Source organism: Engystomops pustulosus, chromosome 9, assembly GCF_040894005.1.
Source record: "Engystomops pustulosus chromosome 9, aEngPut4.maternal, whole genome shotgun sequence".
In the NCBI taxonomy this organism is placed as follows: domain Eukaryota; kingdom Metazoa; phylum Chordata; class Amphibia; order Anura; family Leptodactylidae; genus Engystomops; species Engystomops pustulosus.
The window spans coordinates 84,791,573-84,806,734 of NC_092419.1; positions in this window are offsets into that span (position 1 = coordinate 84,791,573).

A 15,162-nucleotide genomic window follows, 5' to 3' on the forward strand; every position below is an offset into this window, starting at 1 on the left:
AATAAATAAGTGTTGTAGTCTATCATTATAGAAATATCCCCTTCCCTATTAACCCACTACTTTTTCTACTTTCTTTTTCAAGGCCACCACAGGGGACATAAGTGATAAAGTAACAGAGGACCCCATCACCACCGACCACTGGGTCACAGAGGGGCCTCATCCAGTACTTCCTGTAGCCAGAATATCATTTTGGGTGGTGGCAAGAGATAAAATATAATTGACTCCAGGGGGATTAGATTTATTCTGGAGTCAATAGAAAATATATAATTTTTCGGTGGGCACTATATAACATAACTATTCTGGAGACACTAGATAAGTAGAAATTATTCAGGAGACACTAGAAAATAGGGAGTTTATTTATTTTGGGAAACACTAGATAGCATATCATTTATTCTTGTGGCGGGCGTGCACACAATTAACTATGGGGGGCCTGCCTTCATGTAATATTCATTCTGAGGACCCAAAAGTATACAGGCAGTCCCCGACTCGAGAACACCCAATTTACAGACGACCCCTTGTTACAAACAGACCTCTGTGACCACTAGGACCTTTAGTGAAGCTCCCTGGATGCTGGTAATCTACTATACTTTATCCCCAGACGGCAATGATCAGCTGTAAGGTGTCTGCAATGAGGATTTTTGTTAATCCTTGTTCCTTTAACAGCCGGATATTTTGAAAATCCAATTGTCTTAGGGAACAAAAAATATTTTCTCTAGAGTTACACTTACAGAATATACTTGCTTTGACTTAAATACAAATTCAACCGAAGAGCAAGTCTTTAATGTACATAATCCAGTGAGTGGCTTGCCCTTGGTTTATCTACAGTATGTACCTCCCAGATTTATGTAGTTTATCAGCTCATTTCAGAGATAACGTACAACGTTGTATTAATTTCTGTATTTACTGGATGAGAACTCCTATTTATGTCACAAGGCACAACTAAGTATATGGGGGAGATTTTTTTTTATGGTAAAGCCCTGTCACCACAGCAGACACATTGGGGGTCATTTACTAAGGGCCCCAATCACGTTTTTTCGTTGGGTTTCCCGAAAATCACCGATTTGCGCCGAATTGCCCCGGGTTTTTGGCGCACGCGATCAGATTGTGGTGCATCGGCGTCGGCATGCACGTGATGGAAATCGGGGGGTGTGGCCATCGGAAAACCCGACGGATTCAGAAAAAACGCAAGTGTACTATTGGCAGGAAAAAAGACAGAGCATGCTCTATCTTTTCCCGTAAGAATGGCCGGCCTCTATGTGTCCTTATGGAGAGGGTCTTGCAGCGGCCCAGACGTAGCACATAAAGCCCGTGGCCCAGGGATTTTGGGAGGCCCGTGAACACCCAAACAACTCACAAAATGTTATACTCTAAGAATGGACCTACCTCCATGAAGCCCTTGTATATCTATTCCTGCACCCAAAACACATGTACACAAGGTCCTCCAAAGATCCTGAAATTACAGGCAGAAGGGACACATCCACCATTCCCCATAAAGCTTGATTCTATTACCATATGTAGGCAGGAGTTATAATATTTATTCAGCCCAGGGCCTATGGCAGCCTCAACCCTTTGCTGCACACGAGGCACGATTGGCAGACAAAACTTTGTAGATTTTCAAAAAGTGCGCAGGCATGGGGTGTTTCCACTCCGCCGGCAGCTATGCCCTTTCACGCCCCCTTCATGCCCACATGACGTGACGGTGGAGTAGTGGCCATAATCATTGCAATAGCTTGCAGTGCACAAGAAAATTGCGAATATTTCAGTACTTCTGCACCCGAAAATTGGCCTAGAATCAGTGATAAATCTCCCACTATATGTCATACGAGAGAAATGACTGCGCCATGTCCTGATGACGACACTGAAGAATTCCACTGAGTCAGCAGATACATTTCTCAAATAATATTCAATGACTCGCATGTGGATGATTTAATGGCTAAAATATGAAAAGCTTTTGCTTCCTTTCCATTGTTGAACTTGGACCTAAACATGTGAATATTTTCAGCCTCAGCGAGGACGTCAAAATCAGGAATTCTTTGTCAAGTCAGATAGAAATCAGAACACCGCATCCAGCGCAAGTCACAGTACGGCGCAGGTTTTATTCACAACAGCTCCAGTAACGGAGTGTTCCCTCTACACACCTCTACACAAATCCATTTTTTTCTTTTTGTAATCATTCATATTATCATTTTCCTCCCTCTGTGTTCCCGGCTGGAGTATTTTAATCATAGGAAACAGACATACCAAGGAAATGAGGAGAAAGAATATGTCCCATCACAGGCTAACCTTCCAGAGTAAACACTTCAGGATTTCCTGTTATTGTAGCCCAAATTGTAAGTTGACATCAGTAATCCGGCTTCCAGGAGACTGTTTGCTCTGAAGGAGCCCTTTAGATTCGGTAACACCCCCATTTCTCTGTGAAAGCTTTTAGCCCTATATGGAAGAGTTCAGTGACACGCAAGGTTTTACTGCACCAATTGCTGATTTTCTAATGTTTTCTATTTTTGGCAAACATCTTATTATATAACAAGAAGAAAGTAAATGTGAGTTTGTTTCCTAATATGCAGCTTTCCACCATTTTGGTTTGGTTGGTGGTTTACAACTGTTTTTAAGTTAATAAATAATCATTTTTACATAATTTGTTATTTTATCTCCAATATGGACGTTCTAACAATGAATTTGTAGCAAATAATGAAGCTGTTGTTTGCAGTTTTTTTGTAGATTTCTGATGTTTTTTTGTACAGTGTTTTTTCTGCTTTTAGACAAAGGGGGTCATATACTAAGGGCCCAATTCGCGTTTTCCCTACGTGTTACCCGAATATTTCCGATTTGCACCGATTTTCCCTGAATTGCCCCGGGATTTTGGCGCACGCAATCAGATTGTGTCGCATCGGCGCCGGCATGCATGCAACGGAAATCGGGGGGCATGGCCGAACGAAAAACCGACGGATTCGGAAAAAACACCGCTTTAAAAAAAAAAAAAAATCTGGACTCGGGCTTACCTTCACCAGGAATAGGCCGGTGAACTCTGACGGACGTCCAGCGACACCTGGTGGACGTCGGAGGCACTGCCTTAGTGGATCCCGGACATGAATCTACCGCAGAGAACGCGCCACTGGATCGCGAATGGACCGGGTAAGTAAATCTGCCCCAAAGAGTCTTATGTCAGCATTCTCAACACAAGGCAATTTTTATGACACAAATGACCAGCATCAGCTGTAAAGCATTGCAGGACTTGGCAGCTAAGGTCCAGTTTCCATGTAGCACCATCACAGGAGAAATGAAGCATTACACAGATCCTGAATTGCACCTCCACTTGGTTTTAACCCCTGTGAAACACCATAAAGGACATCTACTATCAGATTTACTGAGTCTTGCAGACTAGCCTGTAGTGCTAGCAGGTAGTACAAGGAGTGAATTTTTATTGTGGGGGTGTGCATATTTATGAGAAGGAGCTCCAGTGACATCGGCCGGAGCACCTCTGGCTCTTTTACATATTTTGATGAAGTTAATTTCTCTGCAACACAAAGCATAAGAAAAGAGGTACCCAGACCCCCCTAAGGTAACAAACATGTCACTTAGGACAGTCTACCATTTGTAAATCTGATGGTAGATGTCCTATAAATTAAACCTACCATTTGATTTCATGCATTATGAAGCAAACATACCTTGAGAATGCTGTAGCTACACTGATGTGGCAGCATATCTTGTTTAATTCCTGAGTGGTTTTGCTGAAAAAACTTTTATGACATTCAGGACCTTGGGAAAGCTGGATTGCATGCTTCTTGCAGTACATAAACACATTACACGAGCTGTCTGCACTGACCAGACAGGACTAATCAACCTGTGCTGGATCACTCATACACAGCAGCTGGGGGATGGTGTAGCGATTGATTACTTTTGCCTGTCAGTGATTATATCATTCTCTTGAGCAGTGTAAGAGGAGAAGCATGGAGCAAGACAAAGGAGCGACAAAGCCTCATTATCCTGAATTGTTTTTTCAGCAAAATCACTCAGCTCAGGGATTAAACAAGATATATTTCTGCATCAGTGTAGCTACAGCATTCTCAATGTATGTTTGGTTCATAATGTATGAAATCAAATGGTAGTTTTTCTTTAAAGGAAATCTAACATCAAAATCCTTCCTTCTAAAATCAACATTTAAAATTATGCATTACCAGAGTCCCTACATGCTGCAGATTCACAGGCTGGTACAGCATACAAGGAGCACTTCCCCCTCCGACTTTGTGCTGAAAGTGAGGTAACTTCAGACAGAGGGTGGGGTAATGTGTTAAGGAGGAAGTAGGAGGGAGGGTGAGACCTGATCCTGCACAGTGTAGCAGCCTGTGAAGCTACAGCATGGAGGGAGTTGCACCCCTAGGAGATCATTGGCTTAACCCCTTGGCATTTGTGCCTTTTTATTGTGGACTTGGATTTTATCGCTTTCTTTTAGCACCCCAAATGACATGTCTACTTTATTCTTTGGGTCAGTATAATCACGGGAATACTAAATTTATATAGGTTTTATAATGTTTTTATACATTTAGAAAAATTAAACCCGCCAGTACAAAAAAAAATAATTCTTCATTTTGCCATTTTCTGGCGCTAATGACTTTTTCATACTTCAGTGTACGGAGCGGTTGGTGGTGTAATTTTTTGCGACTTTTGATGACTTTTGCGATTTTAATTTATTACAGTCACATTGCCTGGAGCTATCAGTAAGTGTCCCTGGTTTATTATGATGGATTTTGATGTAAAATTTCATTTAAGTAATGGGTTATTCATGTTGTGCGAGATGTGTCAGGTCCTCCAATGCTGTTCCATTTCCCTTAGAAGATGTTTAAAAATGAATATTCTTACTTCAAAACAAAATGGGGCTCATTTACTAAGGGTCCGCGGAGGGCATTTTCGTCGGGTTTCCCAGCGATTTCGGTTTTGCGCCAAATTGCCCCGGGATTTTGGCGCATGCGGTTGGATTTTGGCATCGGCGCCGGCTTGCACACATCAGAAATCGGGTGGCGTGGCCGTCAGACAACCTGACGGAGTCGGACAACGCGCGGGATTTAACATTTAGAATTGTGTCACAAGACACGCGCTTACAAGCACCGGGAAGAAGAAGGTGAACTCCGGCGGACCTCAGCGGGGAAGCGAAGGATGCAGGAACTCGGGCACACGAGCTTAGTGAATTGCGGCAGACCCGAATCCTCGTCGGACAACGCACAGCGGGATCGAGACAGGACCGGGTAAGTAAATGTACCCCATTCTGTGGCTCACCAACCAGTTTTTCTCTACCGTTGGGTGAATTCAGTTCAAGCAGCAACCCCCGAAATCAAGAGCCCAGGTGCATGCGTTCCACAAAACAGGACAGGTAAGTATAAATGGCTGATTTGGTAAGCTCTGTGCAGCGCTATATAAATAAAGAATTATAATTATTATTATTTAGCACAAAAACAGAAACTATAACACTTACTCTTTATTCTTTTTTCATAAAAACATCACAATAGTGGTGGAAGACAATGGGGCAGATTTATCAAGCTATCTGAAAGTCAGATTATTCTCTGTTGCCCATTGCAACCAATCACAGCTCCCCTTTAAAATTATTTACTGTCTAAATTAGTAATTATCCTCATTTCCATCCCTACCTACCACAGAACAAAACAACTCAGACCTGAAGAAGGGGAAATTCTCCCCGAAACGCGTAGTCCGTATTTTCTTTGTCCCAACCTATATGTTACGTGAGCATTTGTAAAATAAATATTTTGTTGAGAAATTTACTAAAAACATGCACTTATTCTGTCAACATAGTGTATTATAAATAGCAGCACAATACCCCATCTGGTTACCCACACTCTATCTTGACACTTCTGATCAGGAAACTTTTCCTGTATTCCAGAATCTGCAGCAACATGTCCATTACCGCTACCAAGTAATACTCATCTTGATAGTAGTCCAACATCTCCCCATTTTTACATCACCCCCGTAGTTATATTATTGTACATAGGGGGCAGTATTATAATAGTTATATTCTTGTACATACAGGGGCAGTATTATAATAGTTATATTCTTGTACATAGGGGGCAGTATTATAGTAGTTATATTCTTGTACATACAGGGGCAGTATTATAATAGTTATATTCTTGTACATAGGGGCAGTATTATAGTAGTTATATTCCTGTACATAGGGGGCAGTATTATAGTAGTTATATTCCTGTACATAGGGGGCAGTATTATAGTAGTTATATTCTTGTTCATAGGGGGCAGTATTATAGTAGTTATATTCCTGTACATAGGGGGCAGTATTATAGTAGTTATATTCTTGTACATAGGGGGCAGTATTATAGTAGTTATATTCTTGTACATAAGTGGCAGTATTATAGTAGTTATATTCCTGTACATAGGGGGCAGTATTATAGTAGTTATATTCTTGTACATAGGGGCAGTATTATAGTAATTATATTCTTGTACATAGGGGGCAGTATTATAGTAGTTATATTCTTGTACATAGGGGGCAGTATTATAGTAGTTATATTCTTGTACATAGGGGCAGTATTATAGTAGTTATATAATTGTACATAGGGGGCAGTATTATAGTAGTTATATTCTTGTACATAGGGGGCAGTATTATAGTAGTTATAATCCTGTACATAGGGGGCAGTATTATAGTAGTTATATTCTTGTACATAGGGGGCAGTATTATAGTAGTTATATTCCTGCACATGGGGGCAGTATTATAGTAGTTAGGGGGCAGTATTATAATAGTTATATTCTTGTACATAGGGGGCAGTATTATAGTAGTTATATTCTTGTACATACAGGGGCAGTATTATAATAGTTATATTCTTGTACATAGGGGCAGTATTATAGTAGTTATATTCCTGTACATAGGGGGCAGTATTATAGTAGTTATATTCCTGTACATAGGGGGCAGTATTATAGTAGTTATATTCTTGTTCATAGGGGGCAGTATTATAGTAGTTATATTCCTGTACATAGGGGGCAGTATTATAGTAGTTATATTCTTGTACATAGGGGGCAGTATTATAGTAGTTATATTCTTGTACATAAGTGGCAGTATTATAGTAGTTATATTCCTGTACATAGGGGGCAGTATTATAGTAGTTATATTCTTGTACATAGGGGCAGTATTATAGTAATTATATTCTTGTACATAGGGGGCAGTATTATAGTAGTTATATTCTTGTACATAGGGGGCAGTATTATAGTAGTTATATTCTTGTACATAGGGGCAGTATTATAGTAGTTATATAATTGTACATAGGGGGCAATATTATAGTAGTTATATTCTTGTACATAGGGGGCAGTATTATAGTAGTTATAATCCTGTACATAGGGGGCAGTATTATAGTAGTTATATTCTTGTACATAGGGGGCAGTATTATAGTAGTTATATTCTTGTACATGGGTGGCAGTATTATAGTAGTTATATTCCTGTACATAGGGGGCAGTATTATAGTAGTTATATTCTTGTACATAGGGGGCAGTATTATAGTAGTTATATCCTTGTACATAGGGGGCGGTATTATAGTAGTTATATTCTTGTACATAGGGGGCAGTATTATAGTAGTTATTCATAGAAAAAAAGAGCCTCTTTTATGTCTTATGATGTGATCACACTTTTAATGTTTTTTCAATAAATTTTGTATTTTTTACTGCAAACTTTTTTGGCCTGTTGCCGATGGTCTTTCTTTCTCAAGCTTCCATTATAGTAGTTATATTGTTGGACATAAGGGGCAGTATTATAGTGGTTATATTCTTGTACATAGGGGGCAGTATTATAGTAGTTATATTCTTGTACATAGGGGCAATTTTTATTAGTATAAAACAAACATAAATACAGAAATACTTTTCCATCAAATAAATCAACATTCAAGGTCATCAGTATAAATCATACACGTTCATAAAAATAAAATTTAGATTAACTGTAACTTAAAAGTCCGTTTTGGCCTAAAAAAAAAAAAAAAAAAAGATATATATATATATATATATATATATATATATATATATATATATATATATATATATATCAGATACAATCACATATTACAATTTCAGATTTCAGTCTAGATGGATTTTCCTCCAGAGTCTTACATTCTCCCCCTTTTTCTTGACCTCTAATGACTGGATCCACCTGAGCTCGGAAATGATGAGGCTTATGGCTTTATCATGGTGGAAGTCCTCACTGTGTATGGACACTCTGGTTCTCATGTGCCAGTGATAATATTTAATGACCTGGATAACTATATACATGGTCTCCGGATTGATGTTACTTACATTAGATCTTATACCATAAAGGATTTCTGGGTACTGAAGGGACTGCAGTGATGGTATCTTTAGCTTGGTGGATATGTCACGCCAGATATTACGTCCACCCCAGCACTCAGATATAAAGTGGACCATAGTCTCCTCTGTCTGACACCCGAGGGGACACATGCGATCTGCCACACTGAGGAATTTTAGATTTCCCCTGACAAAGAGCTTTCCCTGTAATGAGAGCCAGGCGATGTCACAGAACTTGGGGGGCAGCCTCCGACCATTCAAGAACCTCAGACTGTCCTGTAGGGTGGTGGTTGGACAATCTGGAAGTGCCAGTTGTAAACAATAGAAGGTCCTACATATTCGGGAGTACAAATCTTTCCTGGTCTTACTCTCAATAAAACTTTTGTCTATCCCCCATTTCTTCAGACACCGTATCCCATACTCCAGATACTGGGGGAGGAAGCCAGGAGTCCACCGACCCCTCTTGAGACTGCCGCCTCGCATCCAGGATTCTGCAGAAGGCAATATCCAGTCCTTGATACTATTCACCCACAGGGGACTGTGGTTTGAGTTCAAGTTACCAAAATTAACTTTCAGAAACATGGAGTCAAAGAAAACCCTTGGATTTAACATATGCAGCCCACCCTCTCTCCTCTGCAGGTAGGTGATCCCTCTTTTTACTGGGTTCAGCCTGTTCCCCCCACATTTCCGGTATCCAACTTCTCTTCCCAATTTAGCTTGGAATTATCTTCCCTCCCGAATTTAACCCCAAGAATTTTAATATGGGTGGAGGCCTTGGCAAACTGTGGCAGATCAAAGCCAGGAGCAGCATCCAATGTCCAGAAAGCCTGACTCTTCTCAAGGTTGACCAGAGACCCGGAGGCCTCTGAGTAACTTCTGATGGCTGTGGACAGCATCTCCACCTCACGAGGCTCAGATATCACCACAGTCACATCATCCGCGTAGGCAACAACATCCAGGGGCAAGCACTGGGGGACCGGCACCCCCTGAAAATCGCACCGCTGCAGTGATCTCAGGAACGGATCGATGGCAAACACATACAGCAGTGGACTCAGAGGACAACTCTGTCGCACCCCTGCCTCTACCCTGAAAGTGTCCCCCTGCCAACCATTGATCAGAGGAAAGCTCTTCGCCTCTCTGTACAAAGTTCTCAGCCAATCTATAAATTGTCCCGGAATACCGTACTTTGATAAAGTTGCCCATAGATAATCGTGGTCAACCCTGTCAAAGGCTTTAGCCTGGTCCAGACCTACAACATATCTCCCACACCTCAGAGCTTTACATCTCTCAAACATCTCCCTTATCGAGATGACTGCTCCAGAGATGTTCCGCCCTTTTACTGTGCCGTACTGAGAGCCTGCCAACAGTGCCGGGGACAAACAGACTAATCTAGAGAATAGAATTTTTGCCAGAATCTTCCGGTCGACATTCAAGAGGGCAATCGGCCTCCAGTTCTTGATGTCACTAGGCTCCTTACCTTTGGACAACAGAATAAGGGAGGACACTCTCATGGATGGAGGCATCAGGTGATTTTCTAGACAATTTCTGTAAACATCCACGAGGATTGGAGCCAAGAGGTCCCTGAACTTCTTATAAAATTCTGCTGTTATACCATCAGGACCTGGTGCCTTCTTCAGATTTAACTTATCAATGGCCTCTTTTATCTCCTCCACCGTTATTTCTGCTGTCAAAGGAGAAAAGTCCAATTCTCTAGTATCAGGGCCTGGCGTTGCCTCCAAGAATTGGGTCACTTTTTCCTTATCCAAAGCTTTCTTCTGAAATAAGTCAGTATAGTACGATCTCACCACTCCCAGGATTCCCTCCCGAGACTCTTGTAAGACACCCTGGGAGTCAGTGAGACCTGCGATCAGTTTTTTCTCCACACGGTCCCGGCAATTCTCAAATGGATCAGGTGCCCCTCGGGTGCCATAGTCACGTTCCACTACCAGGGAGGTGTACCTACTGTACTGATACTGCCTTATCTCAGATTTCAGCCGGTCAATCCTTTGTTGGTCATCCCCACCCGCCGAATAGAGTGACTCCAATTCTTTACGCAGTCTCAGATACTGGCTGTACTTACTTCTCCCCTTCTTAATTGACAGTCTCTGCAAGAGGGACCGGATCTCCTCCTTGACGTCCTCCCACCAGTCGGCCATGTTGTTATAAAAATCTACTCTGTCCAGTTGAAGCTGCAAAAAAAATGAAACATATTCCTGGACAGAATCATCATCTAACAGACTAGAATTTAGTCTCCACAGCCCTCTACCAACATCAGGATACTTAGAGGCACCCAAACAAAAATATAAAGCCAAATGATCGGAGTATGGGACTGTTCTTTCCCTTCTTTCTCCAATGGCTTCAGTAGGACTCACCAGAGCGAGATCAATCCTACTACTGCGTCCTGCACATGTGTAGGTGAACTTGGGACTCCTACCACCCTGTACAAAAACATCCAACAGGCCAGCCTGCTGAATTATATTATTTAGGACCTACAGTCCCTGGTAAGGGGCCTACTGTTCCTGTCCCTGGTGGTAGTGGTGGCATTAAAGTCCCCGGCCATGATGACAGGAATTGATGTGAACAGATATGGCTTTACATCATTAAAAAGCTGAGTCCTTTCGGTCACTGTCTGTGGGCCATAGATGTTAAGGAGCCGGAGTCGTCTGCCTCTGATGGTGATTTCTTGCAGCAGGCACCGTCCCATCGATACCCCTGTGAGTCTGTGGACGGTGACATCGTGGGTGTTAAATAAGATGGAGACCCCGGCATAAGGCTCCACAGCCAGCGACCAAAAGGAAGGACCAGACTGCCAATCTCTCTCCGCCTCTCGCATGAGACCCAAGGTGTTTAATCTTGTCTCCTGTAAGAAAAACACATCGTCATTGAGATATCTTAGATGATCATACACAACATGTCTGGTCCTTCTAGCCCTAATACTGTTCACATTACTGGTGACCATAGAAAGATGGAACTCTGCCATTAGAAAAAGAAGAAGAAAGACCATCCCCATCATCATAAGTCAGAGTCAGAGTTGTCTTCCTGACTACAAGTTTCCATATCCCAAACTGACTGAGACTCGGCATGAAGGGGTTTCCTTTTTGTGGGAGGATCCCCCCCTGGGTCGTCATCATATTCCTCCATCATGCGTTTCAATTCTCTCTCTATCTCCTCCTCTCCATCTGACTCGGACAGTACACTGTACCTATTAGTGGTTACTGTAACATCAGCCTGACTCTGCATTTTCATTTTAGAGGGTTTTTGGACGGTGGTCCACGCACTCTCGGGTTTTCTGGTGCTCTTATCCTTCTTCCTCTTTTTAACACTATGATTTCCCCCAGTGGTGGTTGTCAAGTCAGGGGAAGGGACGGGCACTGGCTGCTCTATAGGCTGCTCCACTACCTCCATGTCTCCCTCTGTGTTACCTGCCCCTGGATGGTCCGGGGCAGCACCACTAATATCCGGGGTCTCTGGCACTGTGCACACTGACCCTGATAATAACGCCTCCTCCTCCTGCTCCTCATCTGGGACATCTGCCCCTTCCATCAGGTCTTCATCGGGGAGGTCCCTACAGATGTTGTGCCAGGCATCAGGGCAGTCCCTATGGGGGTGACCGATCTGACCACAAAGGTTGCACCTGATGGTCTGGCAGTTGGCGCTCACATGGCCGAGGTCTCCGCACAGGGTGCACTTCACTGTGGTGCAGTTACTTGCCATGTGACCGGATCTCCCACACCTAAAGCATAGCCTGGGCTGACCGACATAAAAGCACACACCCTTCTCTGTGCCGATAAAGAAGGAGTTGGGGAGGTGATGGGTGATGTTCTGGTTCTGATGTAATTTAACCAGGACCCTCCACCCCCCGGTCCAGATCCCATCCTCATCCCTGGTCTTGGTCATGTCTGACATGAGGGTGCAATGTCTCCTGAGCCATATGATGATGTCCTGAGGGGGGACAGACTCATTCCAGAACATGATGGTGACAATCGCTGTATCTGGCTTGGATATGGGAATAAAACTAAACTTGTTCCACCCCTCAGTAACTCTGTAACGGGGTTGTTGAGCCCAGAACCGGTCCAGATTAGACATCAGCTTGAAGCTAATGTCATACCCTTGTCTGTCAGGCAGATTTATTACTGCCAGGATGTCGGCTGGCTGGAAACCAATCTGGGTGCACAACATGTCCCTGACCACATGCCTCCTGTCAGGTAGATCTTCCTTAGCCCCCTTATGCCTAAACCTGACAACGTTCCTCCTCTTGAAGGCCTGGCCGGTGTAATGGGGACTGGAGGAGAAAAATGGGGAACCCCGACTCCAAGCATTCCCAGATGACTGACCCCTGTCCTGCTGTGGGGGATGTGTGGGCCGGGGACCATCAGTAGTAGGGGGCTGCTGACCACCCGGACCATGGGGCTCTGCTGTCTGTGGTGTAACTAAGGGGGGGAACTCCTCAGCCATAGATTGACCCGCTCCCTCCACAACAACATCAGGGCCCTCTGTGTCTCCAGTTTCCATAGACTGCACCTGAGATGCCTGCTCAACTAGGACATTATCCACAGAGACATTAGCAATTTCAGACACTTCGGTAACAGAGATATCAGCAATTTCAGACATATCAGCAACACTATTAAGAGCATTAAGCTCCTGCAGATCACAGTCCTGAATGTCCTGCTCACATACACCCCTCACCACACAGTTCTGTGTAGATACACCCTGAGGTGCTACAGAGTTACCTTCTGGCGGGAGTCCAGAGTCCTCCTGAAGTGCACTGCCACCTGGGACTTTTGGTGTCTCCTCCACTTCACTGCTGTTATCAGGTAATAGTCCACGGACAGCTGGAACTTGCAGTGCCTCACCAGTGGTTGCTGGGACTAGTGGTACCTCACCAGTGGTTGCTGGGACTTGTGGTGCCTCTCCATCGGTTGCTGGGACGTGTGGTGCCTCTCCAGCGGTTGCTGGGACGTGTGGTGCATCACCAGCGGTTGCTGGGACGTGTGGTGCATCACCAGCGGTTGCTGGGACGTGTGGTGCATCACCAGCGGTTGCTGGGACGTGTGGTGCATCACTGGGAGCTGCTGCAGGACTTGGCTGTTGCTGTCTTTTCTTATACACGACTCCCTCCTCAAAAGGCAGTGTTGCTGGCTGCAGAATGGGTCTCACATGGGGCTGTGGGGTCTCACACCTGGATGTTGAGGCCTGGTCTCCCTCAAACCTCTGCTGGTTCCTGTATGTCTCTCCCACTGGTCCCATCTGCTCAATAGTGGCCTCCATCTCCTGCACAATGTCAGCCAGTTGTTTGGCCAGTGAGTCCAGCTTCTTGTCTAGCAGGACCTGCTTCCCGGGGTTTGCTGCCCTCAGTTTGTATGTGCAGTCTATCTGTTTCTGCAGGTGAAGGTTCTGGATTTTGAGTGTCTCCATCTTCCTCACCAGTGCTGGGATCTGTCTGGCCAGCTGGAGCTCCGGTGATGGGGCCTGCAGTTTGCTGCTGAGATGTTTGCTTGCAGGCCTGGATCCTGTAGCCACACTACCACCGCTCTTTCCTGGCCCCTGAGATTTTGGCACAGAGTCCTGGGACTTCTGGTGTTTTGCGGTCGCTGTAACTGCACTGGGGTCACAAACTGCTGATGGGCAATTGAGCCCCGGATGTTTTGCAGACACAACATTGGTGGTACCTCTAGATGTTCCTTCCTGGCCGCCTTTGGTCTCCTTTCCAACTTGCAGGCCCCCAGACTTGGTGCGCTCCGCTGGTAACATAACTCGCTGCTGCAGGTTCTCCTGGATGGTCTGCCTCTCCAGTGATGTCCTCCTCTGCCTGCCCGGGGTGGAGGTGGATTGTCCACCTGAGGCCTGGGATGGAGGCTGCTGCACACTCTGCATGTTTCTTGCTCTTGGACTTTCCAACAGCTTACTTTTACTTTCAGTCATACTGGCAGGTTGCTTCACCAGGTTCTTACATGTTCTTATTTCCACACCGACTGTCCTTCCATTACTGGAACTTGCACTGCTGCCATTGCTGCTTCCTTCCATAAAGACTTTTGGATTTACATCCCTTTCTTGAGCTGGCTGGTTGTTGTTTGCCAGATTAGGCCTTGGAGCCTGGGCCTTGCTTGGGGAGCTTCCCCGCCCAGGGTGGCCCCGCCCTGGGCTATCTCCAGACATGCAGAGGTCTCAGGAGCTCAAACCACGCACAACCTCACCTCTAGGAGGCAGGATTATAGTAGTTATATTCTTGAACATAGGGGCAGTATTATAGTAGTTATATTCTTGTACATAGGGGGCAGTATTATAGCAGTTATATTCTTGTACATATGGGGGCAGTATTATAGTAGTTATATTCTTGTACATAGGGGTCAGTATTATAGTAGTTATATTCTTGTACATAGGGGTCAGTATTATAGTAGTTATATTCTTGTACATGGGTGACAGTATTATAGTAGTTATATTGTTGTACATAAGGGGCAGTATTATAAAAGTTATATTCTTGCACATAAGGGGCAGTATTATAGTAGTTATATTCTTGTACATAGGGGGCAGTATTACAGTAGTTATATTCTTGTACATAGGGGGCAGTGTTATAGTAGTTATATTCGTGTACATAGGGAGCAGTATTATAGTAGTTATATTCTTGTACATAGGGGGCAGTATTACAGTAGTTATATTCTTGTACATAGGGGGCAGTGTTATAGTAGTTATATTCGTGTACATAGGGGCAGTGTTATAGTAATTATATTCTTGTACATAGGGGGCAGTATTATAGTAGTTATATTCTTGAACATATGGGACAGTATTATAGTAGTTATATTATTGTACATAGGGGGCAGTATTATAATAGTTATATTCTTGTACATAGGGGGCAGTATTATAGTAGTT